General features: G+C 42.4%; 1 protein-coding gene across 1 annotated transcript in view; it reads right to left on the bottom strand.

The window, feature by feature from the left end:
- The window catches only part of CSMD2 (CUB and Sushi multiple domains 2), a 1,686,610-nt gene that overhangs the window by 347,279 nt on the left and 1,322,296 nt on the right, over positions 1-17,035 (bottom strand). The window lies entirely within an intron of this gene.

The following is a 17,035-nucleotide window of genomic DNA, read 5'->3' as shown; positions in this document are numbered from 1 at the left end:
AAGGCAGCTGGACACGGGGCAGAAGGCAGCTGGACACAGAGCGGGCTGAAGGCAGCTGGACACAGAGGGGGCAGAAGGCAGCTGGACACAGAGGGGGCAGAAGGCAGCTGGACACAGAGGGGGCAGAAGGCAGCTGGACACAGAGGGGGCAGAAGGCCGCTGGACACGGGGGCAGTAAAGCTGGACACGGGGGGGGGGCAGAAGGCCGCTGGACACAGAAGGGCAGTAAAGCTGGACACGGGGGGCAGAAGGCTGGACACGGGGGGCAGAAGGCTGGACACAGGGGGGCAGTAAAGCTGGACACAGGGGGGGCAGAAGGCTGGACACAGAGGGGGCAGTAAATCTGGACACAGAGGGGGCAGTAAATCTGGACACAGAGGGGGCAGTAAATCTGGACACAGAGGGGGCAGTAAATCTGGACACAGAGGGGGCAGTAAATCTGGACACAGAGGGGGCAGTAAATCTGGACACAGAGGGGGCAGTAAATCTGGACACAGAGGGGGCAGTAAATCTGGACACGGGGCAGTAAATCTGGACACGGGGCAGTAAATCTGGACACGGGGCAGTAAATCTGGACACAGAGGGGGCAGTAAATCTGGACACAGAGGGGGCAGTAAATCTGGACACAGAGGGGGCAGTAAATCTGGACACAGAGGGGGCAGTAAATCTGGACACAGAGGGGGCAGTAAATCTGGACACAGAGGGGGCAGTAAATCTGGACACAGAGGGGGCAGTAAATCTGGACACAGAGGGGGCAGTAAATCTGGACACAGAGGGGGCAGTAAATCTGGACACAGAGGGGGCAGTAAATCTGGACACAGAGGGGGCAGTAAATCTGGACACAGAGGGGGCAGTAAATCTGGACACAGAGGGGGCAGTAAATCTGGACACAGAGGGGGCAGTAAATCTGGACACAGAGGGGGCAGTAAATCTGGACACGGGGCAGTAAATCTGGACACAGAGGGGGCAGTAAAGCTGGACACGGGGGGGGCAGAAAGCTGGACACGGGGGGGGGCAGAAAGTTGGACACAGAAGGGCAGTAAAGCTGGACACGGGGGGCAGAAGGCTGGACACGGGGGGCAGAAGGCTGGACACAGAGGGGGCAGTAAATCTGGACACAGAGGGGGCAGTAAATCTGGACACGGAGGGGGCAGTAAAGCTGGACACGGGGGGGGCAGAAAGCTGGACACGGGGGGGGGGGCAGAAAGCTGGACACGGGGGGGGCAGAAAGCTGGACACGGGGGGGGCAGAAAGCTGGACACGGGGGGGGCAGAAAGCTGGACAGGGGGGGCGGGGCAGAAAGCTGGACACATGGGGGGCAGAAAGCTGGACACATGGGGGGCAGAAAGCTGGACACGGGGCAGAGTGCTGGACAGAGATGGGGCAGAGTGCTGGACAGAGATGGTGCAGGATTGGAAACAGATGGGGCAGGATGGATACGATGGAGACAGATGGGGCAGGATGGGGAGATCATATGGGGTAGAATGGATACTCATGAGGGCAGGATGAGAGAACATATGGCTGGAGCCTGAAATGAGACACACGGTGGCCAGGATGGCGAATATTACCATAGGGGCTAATTAAGGGATATTATTATTGCAGTGATGTATTTATTTTATTTTTTGAGTATACTGTTTTAAATGGGGGGGCGGTTCTGTTACTGTGTAGAGTGATACTATGTTGCCTTCTTCATGTGGTGTAATGTAGAAGTTGGGAAAATTAAGTAATGTGTTCTACAAGCGGAACTCGAGATAACTGTTTTATTTCCTGCAGAGACGAGTTCTGGCTGGATAAAGTGATGGCGGTCTGTGCTGGATGAAAGATGAAGGACTTCACCTAGAGACGTCACTGGTGAGTCAGTGTTACCTATACACTTACACTATACACTGTATACTATATACAGAGGTCCTGTGTACAATGTCACCAGTGATCACTGTATTATCTATACATTATATACAGAGCTCCTGTGTGTAATGTCACCAGTGATCACTGTATTACCTGTACACAGACACTGCTTACTAATTACAGATCTCCTGTGCATAATGGCACTGATGGTGATAGTATTGTGGGGTTTTTTTGTATTACTGATCAGTATTGTAGTATTCAGTCATTGTTGGTAATATGTGGTCTGGTCATGATGTGGAGGTAATATGTGGTCTGGTCATGGTGTAGCGGTATTTGTTCCTTGTATTTTATATTATTCGATCACTGTGGTGGTAATATGTCATCTGGTCATAGTGTTGTGGTATTTGTTCCTTGTATGTAGTATTATAGGTCATTTTAAAAATTGAAAAATAAATAAAAATATACCTAAATTGTATTGCATATTTTAACAAATATTTAGTAGGTTACAGTAGAGTAGGGCCCGGCCAAAAGTGTCTACCTTGTTGTGGTGGCGGCTTAAAAAATCTTTTGGCCAAAACAAAAGCTGCCGGCTATATGTGTGATCTGGTGATGGGAACTGTCAATGTGTGATAGGTGAGAAGTGGAGATTTTCCAAGAGAGAGTGGTGGGACTGTGGACAGTTCGTGGGGTGGAGCCTGGAGGCGGGGCTGGGGTGGAGCCTGGGCGGAGTTTCAAGGGGGCCCCGAAAATTTTGCCAGTATGGGGCCCCGAAATTTCTAGTGGCAGCCCTGATAACACATTATTTTAACATTCGTTTTATCGCTTATTATTCAGCAGAACTTAGTATGTTTACTAGCTGTTGGTGCCAATACATGCATGTATTCTTACAATCAACACCATATAATTTGATGTTTTTTATAATGTTTTTAAAAGTAGTAAATTATAAAGCACCTGTTCTTATGCCCTTGTACTTTGAAAATCACCTGGGTGAGTATAATCTAACTTGTTTTTCTTATCTTTCAGGTTAAAACCGGGGCTTATTTACAGCATTACAGAATGCTGTAGATAAGCCCCTAATGGTGGTGGCCACAGCTTATATGCGAAAAATGTGGTGACAGATTCCCTTTAAGAAATCTTCATGTACGTACATTCGCAGACTGTACCTATCTTTTGTATTGAAGCATCTAATGAGTGGGTGTGAAGATGAAGGAATGGGGAGCAAGGCGAGTTGTTGAACTATTGTGATTTGTGGGATCCCGTGTTAACAGCTGTGTATAGAGGTGGTAACTTACATGCATTGGAACAATAAGGAAATGGCTATAAACTCTTCCTGAAAGGACAGGAGGTATGAGTCTAAAATAACTCCAGTAACTAGTATAAAAGTTGCAAGATATCTAATTTTGCTTTTTTTTAATAAAGATCATGATATGAAAAAAAAAAAATATTTAACACAAAAACCTGATTTGAGAATAGGACATTTTCTAATGAGACATTTGAATGGCTGAAAAATGGAGAGTCAATGAACAGGTATCTTATGAGGCAACCAGCAAAAGAAACGATAGAACAAAGGGTGGAGAAAGAACAAAGAGTGAGTCCTACAAGATGTCAGGGATGTAATGGGCCTTTAACAAAGGGGCGATGATTGCCCGAATGTAGGAACGAATGTTCCTGATCATCGCCGTAAAAACACTGGTGGTCGTGAACAATCGTTCCCGATCATCAGTGTATACAAGGCAGCAAAAATACAATTGATTATTGCTGATTGCATCTTTTATGCTGAATGAAAAATCACTGTTGGTCGGCAGCATGTTCACCTGTGTAGTATAATGTTTTTTTTTTCAAATGATTGAACAAACTGTCCTTTGTATGAACCCTCTTAAAGTTGCAACATGTAAATGGTATTAAATGATTAACAATCAATTTGCGATGTCATCCATTGGTGCTTGCTGCAAGAAACATTGAGAAAAAAGCAAAAAGTGATTAAAAGTGGTTGTCCAGTGAATCCTCAGGATAATTAATAACTTACTAATCAGTGGGACTCCGGCCAATGGGACCCACCCTGATTGGCAGATTGAGGAATTTTTATCTCTGACTTTGAACTATATTATTCACGTTACTAAATAGAACAGTGGTTTGATCGTAGTTCCATTAATTTTACTTGGGGATACTGGAAAAAGCCGAGTGCAGCGCTTGGCAGCCCCAAAGGGAAAATAGTGGCTTTCGACTATGTGCACTGTGAATAAAAGTGCCGTATTCTGCTAGTCGGAGCGGTCCCAGTGACCAGACCTTCAGCGATCCACATGTAATTACCTATCCTATGGATGGGACATATGGATAACTTGTATTCATCAGACAACCCCTTTAAACACTTCACCCTCCAAGCCTATTCACCTCCATGACCGCTTTATGCCTTCAGTGTGAATGTACAATTTTCATAGTCATGAAAATACAGAAAATCTTTAAATGAGAAGGTGTGTCCAAACTTTTGGCCTCGTGAAGGCAGTCACTTTACAATGCCCCATCATAATAAGAATATAATGAACAACACAAGTCTTGATATATTGATCCTAGAAGTCTTTCAACAAAAGTGATAATGATTTACTGCAAAGTAATCTCCTGCTACTGTTATAATTTTAATTTCTCATTAATTTGTGCACCTCTATAACAAATGTATAGATTAACTCTGGGAGTCAGCGATCTTACTGATGTCAGGGATCACAAATTGTCACATTTCTGCGTCTTTGAGCTTTTTTTTTTTCCCTGTACCGTAGGGAATAGTACCGTTGTGTATACAGGAAACCTCCTTGATCACTTAACTGTTCAGTTCTGTGGATCAGCTTAGATCTTGGCTCCCACATAGAAAAAAAAGTAGTATTGTACATAGTTTCTTTATTGGATGTTATTATTTTTCTGGAATTTGTCTTCAAGGCAAAAACACTTAAGCAGGAAATGAATAATAGATTTCTCTATAAACACTGTTCTGTTAGATACAAATGAAATTGCATAATTATTTCCTTATTTATTCTGTGATTTAGGTTTAACTCTTTCATTAATGCACACGTATATGAGGCTCAAAGAGCTGGAGTCCTGTATCACCCAGTATTTGTGAGATGGGCCATGTTCCATTTGTTCCCACTTAAAGGGGTTTTCAAACTCCAGAAAATGAGTGGCCTATCCTAATTGCCATCATGAATGAACCTCCATCAATGAGAAAGTTATCCCCTATCCTTTGGACAGGAGATCACTTTCAAACTTGAAACCACCCCTTTATGAATATACTATGAATTTTCGAGAACTGGAGAACCCTTTATCTAAAATAATTGTCATAGAAAATGATTTTACTTCTCCACACACAGAAAATAATGACTAGACACAGAAAACTAATTATATATTTTAATTCCCCTGCATCAAACCATCACTAATTCAAACAAATGCAAATCTCTTCTCAGTCCTGATGCATTTTAACCAAAACGATATAGAAAAGGAGGGCTTTTAACTGCATAGAAAATATCTCTTTTTATGGGGAACATAGTTCTAATGGCCTTGGCTAGCTTTGAAGACTAATTCTATGTTTTACAAGCTTCATTGCTATGGATTAGTGAAAGGGAAGATATGAAAGATCCAGTGAGAAAAGAAGAAGACAAAGGAGGCTGTGGCTTTTTGAGGATCATGAGACTTTACATGTTCGATCATGTATGAACACCTATTGTTAGGGGTTGAGTTCCCGCCTCTGCACAGGGGGAATCTCGGGCCATCTCCGCTGCAATCTCCCATTCTCCTGCCGCAGTGGAGCCTGCTCAGCAGAGACGTCAGTCCCAGCGTCTCGCTAGGTCTGACTCTGTACAAAGAGCTACTGCTGCTTTTCCTGCTTCTGCCATTGAAGTCAGTGCTGGGCAGCGGCGAGCAGACGCTTCTAGGACTAAGTCCTGCTTTTCTCGTTCTGAGCATGCCCAGAGTAAGATCTCTCAGTGGAGATTGAGGGTTACATGTTCAGATACTGCAGCTAAATCCATTGGTCCTCCAGGAAGGTCCTGTAGGTGCTCAGGCTCTGTAACAGCTTCTCATTGGTCCTTCTAGGAAGGTCCTGTACGTGCTGCAACTATTTAAGGCTCGCATGGCCGCACGGCCATGCGCTAGTATCTTTCTAAGTTATGTGCTTTGCGCCTGTGTGGTCATGTAAGATTATGTTCAGGGACCCGGCTGAAATAAGCCCCTAGAATGCTGGCACTTCCGGCGAGGAGATTGTGTTTGTATGTATGTATTTGTATCCTAACACCTATATTCACAATCCATATATTGGAGCTTATATGCACAATTTATCAGAAACACTAAAAATGGGCTGGATATAGTGACGTCGTCAATACCGTCATTGCTCATGTGACATTGACTTGGTTATATGTCACATGAGCAATGATGGTTCGAATCGTGGTGACATCACTATATCCGGCCCCCTTTTTATTGATTGATACCATTGCATAAAGGCACGTGTTCTCTATACATAAAAGCTATCATGTGACTACCTTGTGTCATGTGATCTGTGACGCATTTTTGCTAGTTTTCCATTGGCCTGGTTCACCCATCCCATCTAATATAAGTACTTTTTTTACCCGAGCTTTGACGCATTGACCCGCCCCTTCCATCACAGTTATCATTTCGCTTACATGGTGGGTTTCACTGCGCTCAGAGCCTAAGTGAGTATAAATTGGCTAAACACGCTATAGGCGGCATTATTATTCAGCACACAGGTGTTTAATAAATAAGTTGCCTGTTTTCATTGGCTGATTCCCATTTAAATACCCAGCATTCTTATATCACACCAATGCTGGATGAAGCAATTTCTGCAAAACGCACGTCAGGTGAGGCACAACTTCACCATCTCCCTTGTGGTTTGTACCTCTTGTGCTATGTGGGTATATAATATTACTTACTATATAGTCTCCTAATGACTTGTAATGTGGGTAGCTAACTATTTATTAATATCATATTCACTCATACTACTACCTGAATTATACTATACTAGCTGAAGAAGAGCCCAGCGTTGCCTGGGCATAGTAAATATCTGTGGTTAGTTATAGCACCTCACTTCTCTTATTTTCCCATCACGCGTCTCATTTTCCCCCTCACATCTCTCATTTTCTCCCTTACACCTCTCATTTTCCCCCTCACTCCTCTCATTCCCCCCTAACACTTGTCATTTCGACCTCACATCTGTCATTTTCCGATCACTCCACTATTTTCCCTCACTCCTCTCATTTTGCACTCACACCTTTTCATTTTCACCTCACACCTCTCATTTTCCCCTCAGTATATACATATTTGTCATCTCCCTTTTATATAGTATACACCTGAATGTCATCTCCTGTATATAATATATACCTGTATGTCATCTCCCCTGTAAATAGTATATACCTGCGTATGTCATCTGCTCCTGTATATTGTATATACCTATGTGTCATCTCCTCCTGCATAAAGTATATAATAATAATCTTTATTTTTATATAGCGCTAACATATTCCGCAGCGCTTTACAGTTTTGTACACATTATCATCACTGTCCCTTATGGGGCTCACAATCTAGAATCCCTATCAGTATGTCTTTGGAATGTGGGAGGAAACCGGAGTGCCCGGAGGAAACCCACACAAACACGGAGAGAACATACAAACTCTTTGCAGATGTTGTCCTGGGTGGGATTAGAACCCAGGACCCCAGCGCAGCAAGGCTGCAGTGCTAACCACTGCGCCACCGTGCTGCCCTACCTGTATGTCATCTCTTCTGTATTTACTATATACCTGTATGTCATCTCCTCCTATATATAGTATATACCTGTATGTCATCTCCTGTATATAGTATATACCTGTATGTCATCTCCCCTGTATATAGTATATACCTGCTGTATGTCATCTCCTCCTCTATATACCTATGTGTCATCTCCTCATTATATAGTATATACCTGTATGTCATCTCCTCCTGTATATAGTATATACCTGTGTGTCATCTCCCCTGTATATAGTATATATGTGTGTGTCATCTCCTCTGTATATCGTATATGCCTGTGTGTCATCTCCTCCTGCATATAGTATATACCTGTGTGTCATCTACTCCTGTATATACAGTAGTATATACCTGTGTGTCATCTCCCCTGTATATAGCATATACCTGTGTGTCATCTCCCCTGTATATAGTATATATGTGTGTGCCATCTCCCCTGTATATAGTATATAACTGTGTGTCATCTCCTCCTGCATATAGTATATACCTGTGTGTCATCTACTCCTGTATATAGTATATACCTGTGTGTCATCTCCCCTGTATATAGTATATACCTGTGTGTCATCTCCCCTGTATATAGTATACTGTATATGTGTGTGTCATCTCCTCCTGTATATAGTATATACCTGTGTGTCATCTACTCCTGTATATACAGTAGTATATACCTGTGTGTCATCTCCCCTGTATATAGCATATACCTGTGTGTCATCTCCCCTGTATATAGTATATATGTGTGTGCCATCTCCCCTGTATATAGTATATAACTGTGTGTCATCTCCTCCTGCATATAGTATATACCTGTGTGTCATCTACTCCTGTATATAGTATATACCTGTGTGTCATCTCCCCTGTATATAGTATATACCTGTGTGTCATCTCCCCTGTATATAGTATACTGTATATGTGTGTGTCATCTCCTCCTGTATATAGTATATACATGTATGTCATCTCCTCCTGTATATAGTATATACCTGTGTGTCATCTCCCCTGTATATAGTATATATGTGTGTGTCATCTCCTCTGTATATCGTATATGCCTGTGTGTCATCTCCTCCTGCATATAGTATATACCTGTGTGTCATCTACTCCTGTATATACAGTAGTATACAGGTCCTTCTCAAAAAATTAGCATATAGTGTTAAATTTCATTATTTACCATAATGTAATGATTACAATTAAACTTTCATATATTATAGATTCATTATCCACCAACTGAAATTTGTCAGGTCTTTTATTGTTTTAATACTGATGATTTTGGCATACAACTCCTGATAACCCAAAAAACCTGTCTCAATAAATTAGCATATCAAGAAAAGGTTCTCTAAACGACCTATTACCCTAATCTTCTGAATCAACTATTAACTCTAAACACATGCAAAAGATACCTGAGGCTTTTATAAACTCCCTGCCTGGTTCATTACTCAAAACCCCCATCATGGGTAAGACTAGCGACCTGACAGATGTCAAGAAGGCCATCATTGACACCCTCAAGCAAGAGGGTAAGACCCAGAAAGAAATTTCTCAACAAATAGGCTGTTCCCAGAGTGCTGTATCAAGGCACCTCAATGGTAAGTCTGTTGGAAGGAAACAATGTGGCAGAAAACGCTGTACAACGAGAAGAGGAGACCGGACCCTGAGGAAGATTGTGGAGAAGGACCGATTCCAGACCTTGGGGAACCTGAGGAAGCAGTGGACTGAGTCTGGTGTGGAAACATCCAGAGCCACCGTGCACAGGCGTGTGCAGGAAATGGGCTACAGGTGCCGCATTCCCCAGGTAAAGCCACTTTTGAACCATAAACAGCGGCAGAGGCGCCTGACCTGGGCTACAGAGAAGCAGCACTGGACTGTTGCTAAGTGGTCCCAAGTACTTTTTTCTGATGAAAGCAAATTTTGCATGTCATTCGGAAATCAAGGTGCCAGAGTCTGGAGGAAGACTGGGGAGAAGGAAATGCCAAAATGCCTGAAGTCCAGTGTCAAGTACCCACAGTCAGTGATGGTGTGGGGTGCCATGTCAGCTGCTGGTGTTGGTCCACTGTGTTTCATCAAGGGCAGGGTCAATGCAGCTAGCTATCAGGAGATTTTGGAGCACTTCATGCTTCCATTGGCTGAAATGCTTTATGGAGATGAAGATTTCATTTTTCAGCACGACCTGGCACCTGCTCACAGTGCCAAAACCACTGGTAAATGGTTTACTGACCATGGTATTACTGTGCTCAATTGGCCTGCCAACTCTCCTGACCTGAACCCCATAGAGAATCTGTGGGATATTGTGAAGAGAAAGTTGAGAGACGCAAGACCCAACACTCTGGATGAGCTTAAGGCCGCTATTGAAGCATCCTGGGCCTCCATAACATCTCAACAGTGTCACAGGCTGATTGCCTCCATGCCACGCCGCATTGAAGCAGTCATTTCTGCCAAAGGATTCCCGACCAAGTACTGAGTGCATAACTGAACATTATTATTTGTTGTTTTTTTTGTTTGTTATTAAAAAACACTTTTATTTGATTGGATGGGTGAAATATGCTAATTTATTGAGACAGGTTTTTTGGGTTATCAGGAGTTGTATGCCAAAATCATCAGTATTAAAACAATAAAAGACCTGACAAATTTCAGTTGGTGGATAATGAATCTATAATATATGAAAGTTTAATTGTAATCATTACATTATGGTAAATAATGAAATTTAACACTATATGCTAATTTTTTGAGAAGGACCTGTATACCTGTGTGTCATCTCCCCTGTATATAGTATATACCTGTGTGTCATTTCCCCGGTATATAGTATATACCTGTGTGTCATCTCCCCTGTATATAGAATATACCTGTATGTCATCTCACTTGTATATAGTATATACCAGTGTGTCATCTCTTCCTGTATATAGTATATACCTGTATGTCATCTCCTCCTGTATATAGTGTATACCTGTGTGTCATCTCCCCTGTATATAGTATATATGTGTGTGTCATCTCCCCTGTATATAGTATATACCTGTGTGTCATCTCCTCCTGCATATACTATATACCTGTATGTCATCTCCTCCTGTATATAGTGTATACCTGTGTGTCATCTCCCCTGTATATAGTATATACCTGTGTGTCATCTCCCCTGTATATAGAATATACCTGTATGTCATCTCCCTTGTATATAGTATATACCAGTGTGTCATCTCTTCCTGTATATAGTATATACCTGTATGTCATCTCCTCCTGTATATAGTGTATAGCTGTGTGTCATCTCCCCTGTATATAGTATATATGTGTGTGTCATCTCCCCTGTATATAGTATATACCTGTGTGTCATCTCCTCCTGCATATAGTATATACCTGTATGTCATCTCCTTCAGTATATATTGTATACCTGTGTGTCATCTCCCCTGTATATAGTATATACCTGTGTGTCATCTCCCCTGTATATAGTATATACCTGTGTGTCATCTCCTTTGTATATAGTATGCACCTGTATGTCATCTCCCTTGTATATAGTATATACCAGTTTGTCATCTCCTCCTGTATATAGTATATACCTGTATGTCATCTCCTCCTGTATATAGTATATACCTGTATGTCATCTCCTCCTGTATATAGTATATACCTGTGTGTCATCTCCTCCTGTATGTAGTATATACCTGTGTGTCATCTCCTCCTGCATATAGTATATACCTGTGTGTCATCTACTCCTGTATATAGTATATACCTGTGTGTCATCTCCCCTTTATATAGTATATACCTGTGTGTCATCTCCCCTGTATATAGTATACTGTATATGTGTGTGTCATCTCCTCCTGTATATAGTATATACATGTATGTCATCTCCTCCTGTATATAGTATATACCTGTGTGTCATCTCCCCTGTATATAGTATAAATGTGTGTGTCATCTCCTCTGTATATCGTATATGCCTGTGTGTCATCTCCTCCTGCATATAGTATATACCTGTGTGTCATCTACTCCTGTATATACAGTAGTATATACCTGTGTGTCATCTCCCCTGTATATAGTATATACCTGTGTGTCATCTCCCCTGTATATAGTATATACCTGTGTGTCATCTCCCCTGTATATAGAATACTAGACTGTGGCCCGATTCTAACGCATCGGGTATTCTAGAATATGCATGTCCCCATAGTGTATGGACAATGATGATTCCAGAATTCGCGGCAGACTGTGCCCGTCGCTGATTGGTCGAGGCAACCTTTATGACATCATCGTCGCCATGGCAACCATTATGACATCATCGTCGCTGTGCCCGTTGCTGATTGGTCGAGGCCGCCAGGCCTCGACCAATCAGACGCGGGATGTCTACGTCCTTTATGACATCATCGTCGCTGTGCCCGTCGCTGATTGGTCGAGGCCTGGCGGCCTCGACCAATCAGAGACGCGGGATTTCTACGTCGATGCTGTGCCGGTTTCTGATTGGTCGAGGCCTGGCGGCCTCGACCAATCAGAGACGCGGGATTTCCAGGACAGACAGACAGAAAGACAGACAGACAGACAGACGGAAAAACCCTTAGACAATTATATAGAATATACCTGTATGTCATCTCCCTTGTATATAGTATATACCAGTGTGTCATCTCTTCCTGTATATAGTATATACCTGTATGTCATCTCCTCCTGTATATAGTGTATACCTGTGTGTCATCTCCCCTGTATATAGTATATATGTGTGTGTCATCTCCCCTGTATATAGTATATACCTGTGTGTCATCTCCCCTGTATATAGTATGCACCTGTATGTCATCTCCCTTGTATATAGTATATACCAGTTTGTCATCTCCTCCTGTATATAGTATATACCTGTATGTCATCTCCTCCTGTATATAGTATATACCTGTATGTCATCTCCTCCTGTATATAGTATATACCTGTGTGTCATCTCCTCCTGTATGTAGTATATACCTGTGTGTCATCTCTCCTGTATATAATATATATCTGTATGTCATCTCCCCTGTATATAGTATATATCTGTATGTCATCTCCTCCTGTATTAGACCGCGTTCACACGCTATTTGGTCAGTATTTTTACCTCAGTATTTGTAAGCTAAATTAGCAGCCTGATAAATCCCCAGCCAACAGGAAGCCCTCCCCCTGGCAGTATATATTAGCTCACACATACACATAATAGACAGGTCATGTGACTGACAGCTGCTGTATTTCCTATATGGTACATTTGTTGCTCGAGTAGTTTGTCTGCTTATTAATCAAATTTTTATTTTTGAAGGATAATACCAGACTTGTGTGTGTTTTAGGGCGAGTTTCATGTGTCAAGTTGTGTGTGTTGAGTTGCATGTGGCGACATGCATGTAGCGACTTTTGTGAGATGAGTTTTGTGTGGCGACTTGCGTGTAGCAACTTTTTGTGTGTCGAGTTGCATGTGACAGGTTAGTGTAGCAAGTTGTGTGCAGCAAGTTTTGCGCATGGCGAGTTTTTAGCGTGGCGAGTTTTATGTGTGGTGCATTTTGAGTATGTGCAAGTTTTGTGTGAGGCAACTTTTGCATGTGTTGCACCTTTTGTGTATGTGGCAATATTTCCGCGTGTGCAAGTTTTGCATGTGGCGAGTTTTCCATGAGGTGAGTTTTGCATGTGTGGTGAGTTTTGCGTGAGCCTAGTTTTGCATGTGGCGAGTTTTGCGCGTGGCGAATTTTGAGCGGCGACTTTTGTGTTTCGACTTTTATGTGGCGAGGTTGGTGTATGTGTGGTGAAATGTGTGCTGAGGGTAATATGTGTTCAAGCACGTGGTAGTGTGTGGCGCATTTTGTGTGTGTGTTCATATCCCCGTGTGTGGTGAGTATCCCATGTCGGGGCCCCACCTTAGCAACTGTACAGTATATACTTTTTGGCGCCATCGCTCTCATTCTTTAAGTCCCCCTTGTTCATATCTGGCAGCTGTCAATTTGCCTCCAACACTTTTCCTTTCACTTTTTCCCCATTATGTAGATAGGGGCAAAATTTTTTGGTGAATTGGAACGCGCGGGGTTAAAATTTTGCCTCACAACATAGCCTATGACGCTCTCGGGGTCAAGGCATGTGACTGTGCAAAATTTTGTGGCTGTAGCTGCGACAGTGCAGATGCCAATCCCGGACATACACACATACACACACATACACACATTCAGCTTTATATATTAGATATATTATCTAAGTGCAATAAATATACCCTTGTCACTTCAGTTTTCGATTGGTAGAGTGGAAACCTTCCACTATAGTTTTACTTTTGCTAGCGTGATTTCTGTCATTTCTTATTTACCTGTGGTACTCTATTTTTTCTGTATACATATTTTTATTGTGTGTTTTAATATATTAATATTAAAGATTTGGTGATTTTATGGGTGCACATTTGTTCTATTTTTGATGCTTGATCATATAGTGAAGGAGAGCATGGATTGAAATTACAGATGTTTTACATACTAAATGCAAAAATGCAAGTTATTTATGAAAACAATAAAAAATATTTGATATCTCTAAAGCTAAAAAGGACTAGCCATCTTAACCCCTTCACCCCCGGAGCTTTTTCCGCTTTTTCATTTTCGTTTTTTGCTCCCCTCCTTCCCAGAGCCATAACTTTTTTGTTTTTCCGTCAATATGGCCATGTGAGGGCTTATTTTTTGTGGGACGAGATGTACTTTTGAACGACATCATTGATTTTACCATGCCATGTAACAGAAAATGGGAAAAAATTCCAAGTGTGATGAAATTGCAAAAAAAGTGCAATCTCACACTTGTTTTTTGTTTGGCTTTTTTGCTAGGTTCACTAAATGCTAAAACTAACCTGCCATTGTGATTCTCCAGGTCATTACGAGTTCATAGACACCAAACATGTCTAGGTTATTTTTTATCTAAGTGGTGAAAAAAAATTCCAAATTTTGCTAAAAAAAAAAAAATGCGCGATTTTCCGATACCCGTAGCTTCTCCAATTTTCGTCATCTGGGGTCAGGTGAGGGCTTATTTTTTGCGTGCCGAGCTGGCGTTTTTAATGATACCATTTTGGTGTAGATACGTTCTTTTGATCACCCGTTATTGCATTTTAATGCAATGTCGCGGCGACCAAAAAAACGTAATTTTGGCGTTTTGATTTTTTTTCTCGCTACGTCATTTAGCGTTCAGGTTAATCCTTTGTTTTTATTGATAGATCGGGCGATTCTGAAAGCGGCGATACCAAATATGTGTATGTTTGATTTTTTTTTAATTGTTTTATTTTGATTGGGGCGAAAGGGGGGTGATTTGAACTTTTATATATTTTTTATTTTTTTATATTTTTAATCACTTTTTTTTTTAAATTTTGGCATGCTTCAATAGCCTCTGTGGGAGGCTAGAAGCATGCATAACTCGATCGGCTCTGCTACATAGAGGTGAAGTACAGATCACCTCTATGTAGCAGAAATGCAGGGTTGCTTTGAACGCCGACCACAGGGTGGCGCTCAAAGCAATCGGCCATCAACAACCATAGAGGTCTCAAGGAGACCTCTGGCTGTTATGGCGATGCACTGCTGACCCCCGATCATGCGACGGGGGTCCGCAGTGCGAGCACCCCCGGCCGCGCGGCTGGGAGCGCTAGTTAAATGCCGCTGTCAGCGCTTGACGGCGGCATTTAACTAGTTAATGGGCGCGGGCGGATCGCGATTCCGCTCGCGCTCATTGCGCGCACATGTCAGCTGTACAAAACAGCTGACATGTCGCGGCTTTGAGGTGGGCTCACCGCCGGAGCCCACCTCAAAGCAGGGGATCTGCCAGCTGACGTACTATTCCGTCAGCTGGCAGAAAGGGGTTAAAGGGAACCTGCCTGCCTTTGTTCATCCTGGTATCTGTTCAATTTCAGTCACGGGGTTGGTGTCGGAGTGGGTTCAGTCACTGCTCTGTGTATAAATAATGGCAGCTGTAACCGCTCCCCCTGGAACTCATTGACAGCCGGCTCTAATACTGAGCTGCTGTCAATCAGTGTTCGGGCGCGTATACAGCAACCACTCTCTATACACAGAGAGGTGACTGAACCCATGCTGGTGCCACCCCATGACTGAAACATGAACGCTGCCGGGAATAATAAAGTTCATTTCCTCCTGGCAGAGGGGTCTAAGTGCTGGCGCCTGTCAGGTTCAGAATGCTTTTGACCTGCAGATTAATCCCATATCTGCAAGTTAATAGCGTTTTTGCGCTTGACAGGTTCCCTTTAATCTGTCGTTAGTAAATTTTCTTTATTTAACCCATTATCTACCAATGTCCTTTTTTGGGGACGCCTAATCTTTAGCTTTTAGCAACTAAGATTTTATCACTTTTAAAATTAGGTCCAATTTTTTGTGTTGTGTTTGTAAAATGAACGTTTTCAAAATAGGAAATTATCTCATTGTCATTTTTAATTGAATATTGGGATGCCCTTTTCCGAAAAATCCGTACTTGTAAAAATTTTAATTTGGCAAGTAATGGGTTAAAATGTAACTTTTGAATGCATTTGCATTTACAAAATTTCACCCAAAAATTACAAAGGAGGGGCAAAAATGTAATATAGACATTGGCAACTGCTAACACAGTCAGACGTCAGTCTCAGAGCTGCAATGAAAAAAACGGAATCATTTGGAAAACCACTTCCACTCACCAGTCTAAAAAACAACAACTATGCTTTGCTCTCCCTTCTCAGGTCCAAACACAGAGTTTTTTCTATTGCTCCAGGTGCCTGCTATAGTCTGTAGCATTGATGTAATATTGACAGCCCTACAGCAAATAAAGTAACTGAGCTCAACAGCTCTGGGCAGGTTGTGCTGTTAGCTGGAGCCGAGCTACTGAGCTCCATCACTAGCTGTAGCGCTGTAGATGTGATGTCATCAACACTGCACAAAAAAACGGACATTGGCAGAAGTGGCAGAGACTCTTCGTGGGACCTGGGGAGGATGAATCGTGCACAGTTTGTACTTTTAAAACAAAATGTAGTCTGGGCAGGTGTTTTACTTCCAGCTCCTAGAAATCGGTCTTGGTGACTCATATTGAAGCTGACAGAGTTATCAAATACAGTCTCCTGATGTGCCATCCAACAAGTAGGTGGGCGAAACATGTCGAGACTATACATACAGATACAGATACATACTGACACAGTATATAAGGAATGAAATAAAATGTTCTGAATAACTCTGGAATCATGAGTTATATGTGAGGGCAATTTCTCAGTAAATGATACCAGTGCATGGTGGGGGCAGCTCGGGGTAGTCTATTTGGTTGAGCTGGCACCTTTAGACGGCAACAATGTTATTTTGAAGAGGAGTCTTGAATTGGAATCCTCTCAAACAATAGCTGCCAATTCTGAATGTGGGGATTTTTTTAGTAACCACTACTGCTAGAAATAGCCGTAGATGCTGCGGGTATGAGGAATTAATGTCTACAAGGAACATCAGTGACAGTGCGGCTACTAGTCACTTCGATCTATTATTAGGCATTG

Source organism: Ranitomeya imitator, chromosome 3, assembly GCF_032444005.1.
Source record: "Ranitomeya imitator isolate aRanImi1 chromosome 3, aRanImi1.pri, whole genome shotgun sequence".
Lineage (NCBI taxonomy): Eukaryota > Metazoa > Chordata > Amphibia > Anura > Dendrobatidae > Ranitomeya > Ranitomeya imitator.
Note: the sequence above shows the minus strand (reverse complement) of the source record. Positions and strands in the feature narration are given on the sequence as shown.